The sequence below is a fragment of the Sparus aurata genome, chromosome 14 (assembly GCF_900880675.1).
Source record: "Sparus aurata chromosome 14, fSpaAur1.1, whole genome shotgun sequence".
NCBI lineage: Eukaryota > Metazoa > Chordata > Actinopteri > Spariformes > Sparidae > Sparus > Sparus aurata.
The window spans coordinates 3,048,798-3,062,311 of NC_044200.1; positions in this window are offsets into that span (position 1 = coordinate 3,048,798).

Consider the following 13,514-nt stretch of genomic DNA (forward strand, 5'->3'; position numbering starts at 1 on the left):
AAGACACATGAGGCATGAAAATCCAAACATAAAACACAACACAAAATCAGGAATCATGACAGAATTCAATACTTATTAAAGGGATAGTTCGGGTTTTTTGAAGTGGGGTCATATAAAGTACATATCTATAGTCGATCTGTTTCCTACCGTAATCACCGATCAGCGCAGCCTCAGTTTGGAGAAGTAGAGAGCTGCTCCAGCCCAGACACTCAGCTTTGTACTGCAGTGAACGGGGTTCAGCAAAAAAGCGAAATTAACCACCTAAAACAAGGCTCACCTAAAAAAAATCTATATCAGGTCAAGTGTACGTTGTATAGGTAAAATTCACACAGCTTTACATCGCCATTAGACCGCGCTTTCTTTTGGCACTACATTTTCTCAACCGCAGAACCCCCGTATCCCTACGCATTAGCGTAACTGGGCAACAGCTGATCTGCGAGCGGTGTGGTATGTGGCAGACCCCGCCACCTTTCTAGTTTCAAACCATGGTCTGGGGATCTCGTTTCCCTCTGAGAACAGCTTGTTTACTCAGTTACTGAAAAAATAATTATTCCTGAGAATCTGAGTTTGAATTTTCTCTCCAAAATGATATAGCGCCCCTTTAAAAATGTGACAACCAGCAGATCACCTAAACACTGGCTGACAAATTTTTGCCGGTCAGCAAATCGAAGTGCCTCCCAATCATCTGATCAACAAAGGCGATGCCACTCACCGCACCAGCCTACAGACCACCACAGCACAGTGACTCATTAAATTAAGTTACTCAGCATCACCGTACGACAGGAGGCACGTCAAGTTCACAACACCTCGTGATGAGCAGACACACACACAGAGCTTCTCTCCTCCACCGTGCATCCCTGTGAACCGCACTGACCGGCAACATCTGTGCAGCTCACCTCAACTCTTGTTTACTGACAGGATCAGGACGAGTCTCAGAGACACTGTCAAAATTCTGTCTGTGTCCCCCTCCTCCCTCCCCCCAACAACACTGTCTGCTCTGTCCCCACATCACCGAGTCACCGCTCCGTCACACGACCCGGTGCGCACTCGCCATCGAATCAAACATTCCTTTAATATCACAATAAGACAGTGAGAGCCGGCTGTGCGCTGCGTCCGTGCACTCAAATCTGATTTGCACACTACAAACCAGCTGAAAGGCAATAGGAGGAACCTCCCCACCAAAATAACTATATACAAATCAAACAAAGCAAAATAACAAATACTGTGAATCATTAACTAATACAACCTGAAGCATAAAGCCTTATTCTCCGGGAGTAATGGTCTACCATATTAGGGTGTGTGTTTGTGCATGTGTGTAGTCAACACTACAAGGAATCTGAACTAATACAGTGTTTCATTTTTTCTGGATTTTCCTGCATTCATAACATTTCCACACTTTTGGAACTCTTGTCAACCGCAAGCAAGACCTGTGAAAGTGCCCTCTTTTGCACTGCTTAGATGCACAGATTACTACGTTCTCTGGATCTCCAGCTGGTTCACCACAGTAGCACCCTGACTGGGGCTGTTGCTCTGAGGTTGGGGAAACCACTGGACGTGGAACTGTGTAGTATTTCCCAAGAAGTTCTGGCAAAATCCTAGTTTTAATAAATTGTTCTACTCTTTTGTATGTCACATTGAAGAACACTTCATCAAACTGAATGCGCTGAATAAACATTTCAGTGGGATTCCACACTACAAAGTCAGCATACTGGACCTCAGCAATGCGCATTTGTACTTGGACTTGTGCCATATATTTGTGATTCGGCTTTAGCGCTATTAATGGTCCTTTGTCATAAGACAGAAGTTTGTGTCAGAATTGCAGCTGTTGACGATAGACTGATCTTTAAGCGTAAAGGGGCATTTTATCTCAAGCACACCTCTACCGTGGCAAGCACAGGTAGTAATTCCATCCGGCGATGCACCGATCCATGGCAGAGATGTGTTGATGATTAGACCTGTTGTCTGCACTTGAAAATCGGTGTGATGATCTTGCAATGCTGTGATGTACTGTGTACTTGCTGTTGGCTCACTCACATTTCCCCATCTAGAAAAAAAGAGAATATTGTTTAGACAGGCGTCCTCATACTTCATTAACAAACTACAGTATATCACTGCAAATCAAGAATAATGTACTAATATGTTAAGTATGCTCTATGGAGTGCACACACCATTATGTTCATGGAGAAGTTGTATATTTAAGCAATATTACCCGAGAGGGTGCTTTAACATCATTTGAGCACTGAAGTGCTCAAAAATAAAATGTGGTGGTCTGTAGGCTGGTGCTGTGAGTAGCGTCGCCTTTGTTGATCAGATGATTGGGAGGCACTTTGATTTGAAGTGCTCAAAGATAAAATGTATAATCAATATATATATATATATATATATATATATATATATATATATATATATATATATATATATATATATATATATATATAAAATTTGCTCTCAAATTTGAAAGGTTTTTGCGAGTGTTCTGTTCATTCCTGGACAATTCCAGTTGATTGTGCTCTTCATGTGACATAGGCACAAGTCTTTCCTTTTTTGTCATTTGGTTCTTCTCATCCTCCTCCAACCATTCATCCAAACTGAGACCGCCAATTAAAACGAAATTAACAACAAGCCGATCCATTTTGTAGCCTATTTATCCAGTTTTGTACTCTAGCTCTGACAGTTACAATGTTGCCACAAACTTGGCGGAGTAATATTTGAGCATGGTCTAAATTTCTTGTTGACCGATCAGATTGCTTGGTCGGAACTACTTGTTGTATAATTACGATTTAGGATTGGGATCATATTTTCAGCTTGTATCATCTAAGTCCATTAAGTGGGACTGTATGAACATCTTTGTTCCTCTGAAATATGGCTATATACTTTGATATGTATTCTTTCTTTGTACATTTCTATCGTTACCTCATTGCCTCTGTAGACACCTGACAGGACCGGGGATAGCAAATCCTCTTAATCAAGGATACAGCGCTGTCTGACCTGCCTGCTTCGTGGAAGACTGACGCTGTTACTCTGCCTGCTCTATGCTCAAACCAGACCTTACTGGCAGACTGCGCTCTGGTTGCCTCTTCTACTGATAAGGACTGAAAGTAGAAAAATGTAATGCTATTTTAACAAAATACGGATATTGGTAACTGATCGATAAAACTCACAAAAAATATAAATTATAGTACAAGACTTACAATTTGTCAGTACATACCTCTTGCTCTGTTATCTGAAGATTGTCAAAGATGCTTTCACTCTCTACTAGTAAGGACGAGAAATCAGCATGCAACTTTGCCTTTTAATACAAATTAGAAAGTGGTTCTGGCAAATTCAGCTGAAGTGTCTTTGGTGTGTATCTATGAGAGTGGCCCTCGATCACAGACAAGATAGCAGTTCCCTTAGTACTTTCTTCCTGAACATCACATTCATACAGCTTTTGGAAGAACTCCATATACTCCTCTTCTGTAGGGACAGGAATGCTGGGTAGTGGTGGGCATGTTACAGTCTTCTTCTGCATGAATGAGATGTTGCAGATTTCCTCATACTGCACCTTGCCAGTTTTGCTTGGAAGAACCCAGGCACAGGGTATCTCTGTGCTGGACAGTCCATCTTTTAGATTTACCATCGCTAAGACGGCATACATGAGGGCAGCTGCATGCGAGCATGCTTCGCCCAGTCCTGCTTTGCAGGTGCAGTGAGCTGCCAAAATTGTTCCATCATCATGGACCACGACCCATGGTTGTGTGGGGGTCAAGTTGACGGCCTGAGAGTGGTTCACCTTAAGAGAAGACAGCAGACCAATTAGTCTAATAAAATCAACTCATTTGTCAATCAATGCATTTGCATCACAGTGCCATGTTACACACACAACTGTTTTTTTTTTTTACAGTGTACTAAGGGAGTGGAGAGAAAGCAGATCATGATACTACTAGATCAATGTTGAAGAAGCCAGCAGATTAATTAAAACCATCATGGCCACTGACTGTTAGTTTGAAAGGTATATTTGTGAGGTTATTCAATAAATTACACCAGACCTACATATTAAGTGCTTTTTGAATTTCAACAAGGTCCAAATTAGTCTACCGTAAATTACCAAATAATAGCCAGGTTTCAATTAACCGCAGGTGTATATTTTGGTAAATAACCGCCGGTTCTAAATAAATGCCGGGTCTAATTTTTTATTATTTTTTTGTAATCAAGGTAGAAGACTATCCACTGACACCGCACGATTTTCTTCTTCGCCTTTTTCACGTGTTGTGCTTTCTATCAGTCAGTATCACATTGATGATCGCCATGGCTCCGGTGTAGCAACAAAATAAATAAAAAGTAGACTTGAAATTCAAACTTTCTGTCTTAAATGTGCAGAGGAAAGCTCGAGAGAAGCAGCTGCTAGACGTTTCTCTGTCGACCCCAACAGAGTGAGAGATAGGCGAAAAAATCAAACAGAGCTTCAGCGTCTGTCCGAGGAGGACAGCAACAGGGCCAGGCTGCCTGGTGGAGGGAGGAAGAAGGCTAGAGAGGAGCCTGAGTTAAACATGCGGGAATGAGTTATCAGCAAACGGGCACGCCACGAGAGAGTGTCCCGCAAAATGATCAGGGCGATGGAGAAACAAATGTACGCCACCGTGAGTGACAGCAGAGATGAGGAGTTATCTGTGAGTGCTGGTTGGCTAAATCGTTTCTTCCGCAGTAACAACTTCACTTGCAGAAGGATGCCAGAGAATACAAGGTGGCGAAGTTTGTTAAATTTTCATCCCGGATTTTTGAGAGGATGGAATTAAACGCCTGGTCCCAAATAAACGTCGGTTAAATGGTTGAAATAAATAACGTTAAACGCTCCGGCTATTATTTGAAAACATGAAAACATGAAAACACTACGCTTTTCATTTTCAAAACAACAGCATTTCCTCGCTATTTTTGTTGTTGTTGTTGCAAAGATCTTGTAGTTTTGTCACTAGAAGTTAGTCTAGCCTTGAGTGGTTAAGCTAGCTGCTAGTAGAGATGCACCGATCAGGATTTTTGGGGCCGATCACCGATCACCAAAAGCAGTATCTGCCGATCCCGATATTGCCGATCACCGATCACAGTATCAAATCCATAAATTCTACTATATTGTTGTCTTGTGTAACTTTCATATATTTAATTAATGATTCTTCCTACACAACATTGACATTGTATTATTAAGTATAAAAATTAGGAGATGAGAAAGTATCATGAATTGACCACCGTTTTATTGCAGGCTGAGGCAATGTGCAATATTTCACACTCTAGAGACTCTCTTAGAGACAACTTGGACTCAGCTTACATAGAGTAACTGTAGCTTACTAGTGGGAATGCATGCAGTCAGGATGGGAATTTTGTCATTTTAGGGGCAAGTCCATTTGGCCTTCACTTTTGTTTTCAGGGGCACCGTGACCAAGGCCACATGACAGGGCACAAAGGCCACTGAGTAAAATGTGTTGATTTACCTTTCAGACTGATACCATAACATCCTAATTTATAATAAGACACGGATTGTGTATTAACACATTTTCTAATACCAAAGTCAAGTTAAAGTTACATTAGAAAGTAGTTTTTGTTAAGTAGGGTTAGGATGAGGTGATTTTTGTGACACCACACTGAATATCAGTGTTATTGAATATTTCTCCCAATAGAAATTCCCCAAAATTATGGCAAAGCACATTTTTTCCAAACAAAAAATTGTAGAATAACAGCAGGAGACCATGGATGTGTGGAGTGATTTTGGTGGCACCACACTCTGAATAATAGTGAAGTTATTGAATTTTTTTGTAGTTTCTCTTTTCAGTGTTGCACTTTGTAGACGGTCCCTGCGCCCTCGTCTCACAGACGGCTGACCATACAGACCAGAGTTCATGTCCAGACGCTCGTTTAGATGAAAATACGGTTGTAGCTCGTTGTCTACCTTACTACGGTAGGAAAGTTCCGTCGTTTGTGTTTTAACAAGGTTTCACTTATGAGTTATTGATCCGGGAAGTTCGAATCTGTGAATATATTTCCAACTTTACCAAACTAAATCCTACCACATAAGTCAGTTAGTTATCATATCAAAACCGGCTGAGCTCGCTCGCTGTGCTGCAAGTTTTGTACTTCTGTTTTGAGACGCTGCTGCTGTTTGAGAGGCTTTCACGTGAGATCATCGTGATGATGAGACTCCACCTGCGTGAACCGCGGACTCACTGAAGTTACTGTGAGTGACTACTGTGCACTCAGGTGGCTCTAATTAAAGGCAAGCTCGCTACACTGACCGGGCCAGGGTCACAGAGGCCACTGTGGCCGTACGATGAGTTTTTTTTCACGCTGCATCAAGGCCTGCATGCAGTCAATGCACTGTCTCTATATTGAAACGTCACCTGATCGGCCTGATTTGATCTATTTTGAGAACTCCGATCAAAACCGATAGGGGCATTATCGGCCGATTGCGATCAGTTGCCGATCGATCGGTGCATCTCTAGCTGCTAGCAGCTGTTTACAAAGTTTGGTTAAAAGAACACTTACCCTTCCTTTCACGAGAAACATCTTCTTGTGAAGGTGCCATATTTTCGAACTATCCCTTTAAAGTAAAAGTGATTTAACGTAAGGAGTAGTCTTTAAAGGGAAAAACGGAGTATATTATGGACTCTATCTCCAGAAGCTCCAGATCTCTTCAAACTATTTTGTGGCTGTTCATCTTTTAATTGAATGGCTGAACATTTGTGACGCGCCACGGCAAAACCAGCAGCAAGTCGGCTGGGAGGAATTCACATAAACAAAGAAACTATCATTTTTTTTCTAAATTAGTGATTTTCGTTTTTTTGCAGAATGTGCAAGTTGAAATCATGAAGAAGCCACACCATGTTTCAGATAACAGTATTGGTTGCCTTAAAAGTATACATTTTGTGTTTGAAATCAGGTAGAGTTTCAGGAAATGCTGGCGCATTGTTGGGCTTGTGCGGCGATAGTTAATTTGCATACTGGCTACCTTTGACCATTCACAGGCTTTTGTTGTTGTTTTTTTCAGCCAATCAGGTGCACGTTAGTAGCGAACCGCATGGCTACTTATGCAGCCCCCCAGCATAAAAATACATTGCAGAAGAGCTAAATCGTGGCTGTTACAGCGCAAATCTATGGCAGTACTTTTGCGAGACGCCGGATATTTCTGGTTATTCCGACGCCGATTTCACTTCTGATTCTGATGAGTGCACTGACGATGAAAGCGACTGTATTACACTGGAGAACATGCCTCATCTACAGCTGACCTTAGCCGAAGATGAAGACGAGGAAGAATCTCTCGGCCTCGCAGCAGAGGAGCTGGAGCGGGAGATATCAGACGCTATATCTGCGGTAACATGTGAAGGGGATAAAGACAGCGAAATGGAGAAAATCCGTAACTTTGACTGCAAATGCTACGTAAGAAGAAAGGAGAACTCTCTCATTGGGACACATTCGTGTAGCAACAAGCTTTCTCCAGAGCTTATGTACAGCATACAGTTGGATTCTCTAGCTGCCGAAAGAGAGTGGCAGGACAATTATTGGACATCTCGAGGCAAACAGACACACAGTAGTTACTTCGGACATGACTACATCCACCAAAAAGCCCCAGATGAAGAGAAAGCGCCCCCGGACCACTTATTCCATCGGAGGCAATGAAGTCTGCAGGAAAACTTTTCAGTTTCTTATGGGGTGAGTTTCCATTAACATCCAAGTTATCTATTTTGCGTTATGTGTTCATTCGAAGTCGCAGTCAATGTCACAGGGATTACAAACTGTTATCTCATGTTTTTGTTTTCATGTTTATACCTTAGCCTACATTGTTATTAGCTAGCTCAGTACTGTCGTTTTAAAATTATATGCATATCAAAACTAAGCTGCAATGGGAGTTTTGTCTTGTAATGTGAGCATCTGCTATCAATTTGAATAATGCTTGAATTGACTGATGCTTATGATTTAGCACCTAGTTTACTGGAGGATAGTATGGATGAATACATCCAGAGTCAGGCGACAATGTGCCTGTTAGCATTGCTTGAATTGACTGTGATGCTAATGTTTAGCAACTAGCCTACTTGAGGAACAGTTTGGATGAATACATTCAGAGTCAGGTGACAATGTGCCTGTTAGTATGACCCATGATGTGAAACTTCTGTTTTCCTTTTTCAGAATTGGCAAAGACACCTTGACGGATATAATCAAACACTTTGAGAAGAATGAGGCAAGACCACGGTTAAGGAAGAAGCACTCACAGCCAAGGCCAGCCAGGTTCATCAGCCGCAGAATTATCAACAGAGTTGTGGAATTTATAAAAAACTATGCAGAAGACAATGCCATCATGCTGCCTGGCCAACATCTTGGGCATAGGGATTGGCATGTGAAGTTGCTGCCAACCCATGTGTCTAAGGCCTCAGTTTGGCGTCTCTATGTGAAGTCTGCTAAGGAGTGTGTTATGTGTAAAAAATGATTTCGAATTGAGTGCTTGTAATGTGAAGTAATATTAGCAATTACAGTACAATTAATCGTAAGTATCATCTGTTTTTTCAGATGAGCGTGCAGTTTGCAAATCAAGCTTCAAAGCACTGTGGAACCAGCTTCTCCCACACATCAGAAGTTGCAGGCCACGTACAGATCTCTGCTGGCAGTGCCAAAACAATAACGAGCAGCTGGTACGAAGTGCAAACCTCCCAGATGATAGAAAGTCTGAAGCGGTCAAGAAGCAACACGATCATCTTGCCCTTGTGCAAAAAGAGAGGGCTGTGTACAACAAGATGACTGCTGCCTGCAGAAAGACATGTGCTGACTCCAAGTTGTCTTTGGGACCCTCCCCATCAGCAAGCAAGAAGATCAGGATGCATTACAGTTTTGATTTTGCACAGCAGGTACTATTTATCACACATCATTTACTTCACTTTTGCTGATGGAAAGAAAAATATAACCAGGTAGATCATGCAGATGGGTAAAAGTAGTGTTGCAGTACTCAAGATCGGTCTCAAGATCATATTCGGAAGGTCTCTGCCTCGTCTCAGGCATTTTAACTCCGTCTCAGACTGATTCTGGATTTTATTTCCAGACCAGTCAAGATCATGACCGCAGGGATATCACTGAATTATCCTGTTTAATAGTTTGATACCTTTTGTGCCTAATGATGGTTTCCTTGAGACCAGATTCACTTAAAAAACTGATGTTTGCACAAAAATTAAGTTTAAATTAAATCTTAAGTGTGGCGGGAGCGGGTGTGTGTGTTTGTGTGTGTTGTCAACAACGCCACCTGGGATTTTAACCCAGGAATTAGCCATACAAGGCCACAGGTTCGAAACTCACAGGCGGGCCAGAAGACGTGGTTTCAAAAGGAATATTCTTTATTAACAAATTACTTAAAAAAACACTTTAAAATAACTAAGGGTTGCAAAATTGGCGGACCAGAGGGGGGAGATGCTCAGATGGAGCCACCACACTGGCAAAACAAACAAAAAGAAACCCAACCAGGGCTGGGGCTTACCACGGCGGCAGGAAACTCAAAAAGGGACAAAATCCAACTATAAACCACCAGTGCACTGCAAACAACAAAATTCTGTCGAACACCACCACCAGGGGAAGGGCTGCCGCTTGCTTGGGCCTCAGCACCTGTTGTAAAAGAGCAAGAAACAATTAACACAAGGCACAGTGTGGGGACATCTGGAACATCTACAGTTTAAAAAACAGAACAAGAACCAAATACAGAAGAAACAGAAACACCATATAAACCAACTTAATGCAACAAACAAAATAATCCCAACTATTAGGAACCAAACACTAAACGAGTATAACCTAAATTAAATCAACAAAACAATCCTTAATATTTCAATTAGAAAAGGAAAATAATTAAATTGGCTCAGGCTTGATTTTATAGCTTGGGCGCTGATACCGGCTTGATGCCGTCACACTGGGCCTGGGGCTGCGGCCACATGCAGTGACCCGAAACAGTATGGCGCCTCTTAGTCCACCCAGAGCCGAGCCAGGACAGCAGCACGTTGTCGCGGTGGCTGATGACCAGAGCGCACCAGGACGCCAACTAGATAGGTGCAGAACTAGGAGTGTGAGAGTCGCTGCACAGCCAAAGAGAAAGTGTCCCAACTAGCGCAATAGATGGAAAACTGCAGCAGCAGACAAATACGAGCAGCATACCTCTGAGCTGTACTGCACCCAACACGCACCCACCAGAACTGCTCGCTCCCTCCGGCTCACCGTCGCTCCCAGCACTGCAACGGAACGGGAGGATGAAGCCCCAGAGCTGAATAAAAACAACGGCAGATAGTCAAGGATGCATACCTTAATGACACGACGGGGAGACACGGACATGCACGCCGAACACACCAGACGCGACCAACACACCTGGTTTTAATCACCCGGGCCGCAGCGCCGCCCAACAATTAACCTGCACCAGCTGGCACCATACAGTGACGGGGGGGTGACCCACCCGGCCACATCAGGTTATTTTTTTTATTTTTGCTGCTCATAGGAAACAAATTCCCACACATAAAAATTCACCTCTACAATGATTTTTGAAAATTTTATCAAGATATATCTTATAGTGAATTTACACATCTACTCACACGAACACTACAAACAGTTATTATGATTAAGCAGCACTTTTTGACACTACTGTTGCTAATATTGCTGCTTCTGATCAGAAACGCATATTACATGTGAACTCCAGACAATACCCAGAGAAACAGATCAGGATATTGACTCTCAGTAAAATCTGGGGCAAATGATGGTGACATTTGTGTTCACACATACAGCTCCTCCAGGTGAACTCTGGATACATTCAGTTATAGTGCATGTGAGAGGGGCTGGAGTGGTTTCTCTCACTGACGAGTCGCTGCCGATTCTTCATGTAGGATTGACCAAAAAGCCTCCAGCAAGGGCTGTCCAGTGCCAGCGGAGCAATATACGCCACACCAAGAGGACACCTGACGCTCACTGACTGCCTGACCTCACTGACAGCAGACCATCAGTCTGGTGTGTAGAGCTTTTGGTGTTCCGCTGGATAGTTATAGCCCTTTAGACCCCAGCTGAAATTTAATTGAAACCAAACCATGTGAGAAGTCTGAGGCAAAATGTCTCCTTAGTGGAATTGCTAACAACAGCCATCTAAAATATTCTATGGGGCCCTGAATAACTAAGTAAGAAGTCGAAAAAGTTAGGAAACCAATGCCTTATTGTCTTTAATGTTAAAACTTAAACTAAAAAGTTATTGATAAACAATGTAGCTGTCAAATAAATGTAGTCCAGGAGAAATACAGCATAACATTGAAATACTTCATAAAAACTGTACTTTACTGTACTACAAAACTTGACTAATAAAGTCAACTAATTTATAGTCTGTTTCCTCCTGTTCCCAGTCATCATGCTAAGCTATGTTAACCAGCTCCAGCTGTAACCTCACATGTATTATACAGACATAACAGGTATTGAACCTCTCATCTACTTCATCTAATGTGTTTACATTTTTATACAATTCATAGCATGTACTTTTTTATAAAGTGTTTAATTTTCCCCTTTTTGTATTTTTTGCTCCTTGAATTGACTTTTTTAAACTTTTCTTTGCCTTTCTTTTTATAAAGTGATTCAGAGCGGTACATACAAGAATTCTAACAGGCCTGCACTGCCCTGTATCTTTTTAAATGTAATCTAATCACATTTTCTAAAGAACACAAATGAGTGTTTGGTTCAGTAAAAGTGTAGGTATTTGTCTCCATCTATCAGCCAGTCAGATTATGTGTGCCACCAGCTGCTGTCCCACCCACATGTTAGTAGAAGGAAACCTTCAGCCTGCATGCACTGTGTGTTTATTTGCCTCTGCTCTCTGTGGTGCAACCTCCAAATATTAACCACTCAGCTCATAAACCCTCCCTTTGTAGGGGTCTTGCAAATAATAAAACAATTTAGAGAAAGTGTTTTGATGGAGGTGACTGTCGCTGAGGTAACTGGTTTCCTGGTGTTGTGCATATATGAGTATAGCGACCTTCAGTGTTTGTGCTGTAACTCCTCTGCAGAGATTAGGAGGATGCCCTGCAGCATGATTAAGAATTCCCTGTCGGCCGCTGGCTGCTGCATTAGTATGGATGCTGAGTAGGTGAAAGTCCTCTCTAGATGCTGTGACCCTCGGCTGCTGTCAGGTATGCGAGACGCCTTCATCTAGACAGGGAGTAACTGCAAACACTTAGGGACAATAATAGACAGGAAGCTCAAAAGTAATGAGACCACAGAGAGTTCAGAAGTGCTTCTTCATTGTCTAGACACCTTACAGGCCTCTGTGCACGCTCCTGAAATACACATGCTATCACTCTCTCTCTCACACACACTCTCTTTCAACCACACTATCACTTCATCCGCAAGTTCATTTCCATTCTGAGCGCTCGGTGCTGGTGGGTCAAAGCCCTGATTGTGTGGAGAGCTCATGAAGGCAGAGACTCTCACTCCCCCTGCCTTTATTATGGAGGAGGAGGCTTCCCTCGGGCTCCCTCCTCTTACATCACAGCGTCCTGGCGGCAGCGGCGAGGACATAAACATATTCATATCAGCCACAGCAGTCCCTGGATTGTGTGAAATGAGCCTGGTAAGGGATGATGCAGGTAAAGAGCTGGTGGAGCAGGAACATGATGGCGGGGGGAGGGGACAATGTCGGATCAGATGCAATTCAGCAACTGGGTGCCTTTGTTTCCCCCAGCCAATTTCATTGGACCCGTGGTAAAATGGGAGAGAAGTGTGAGCAAAGACTTTTTAAAATCATTTTTATTTTCCAACATTGCAGATGGGGAATGAACACAATATACCTATGGTTTTATGAATTCTGAATGATCACCAGAGATGGTTTAGCAAAAATCATATCAATGACTTCACAGAGAAATGAACTAAACATTGGTCATAGCTCGTGGTAGAATGTAACTAATTACATTCATTCAAGCACTGTAGTTAGGCTGCCTTGATCAGCCTTCCTACAACTATCTGTTCACCAACAGAGGCATCACACATCCAGCAGTCACATAACATCATCACACTGATCAAACCCTCAATCCACCACTTTCATCTCTTTCCTCTGACCGCAGATGCAGGACTTTAAAATGAAAGAGGGTATATGCAGGAGATGTATCCTCTCTGCCTCAGTAGACTTATGTGGAATACCCCTATGAAAGCAACACATCACACACAGACACAGTCAGACCCCTTTTATTCGTTAGATTGACTGGACCATTTTGATACTGGAGATCACAGTATCCTGACTGAAAAGCTTTGACAGTGGGTGGGTGTCTCTGGGAGCACTCTGGATTGTTTCTTTTCCTGTCTCTTGGATAGGAGTTTTTCTGCTTCTGTCTTATATAGTGAAGTCTGAATTTGGCCCCTCAACCCCTCAACTGAAGTCCACACATTCTTCAGCCATCATCGCTTTTCAAATTACTAATATTACAATAACTAATATTCAACTATTGTTCTCTGACTGACTTTTAAAGACAGTGCCTGGACTTTCACCATATGTGGCTCTCAAGGAG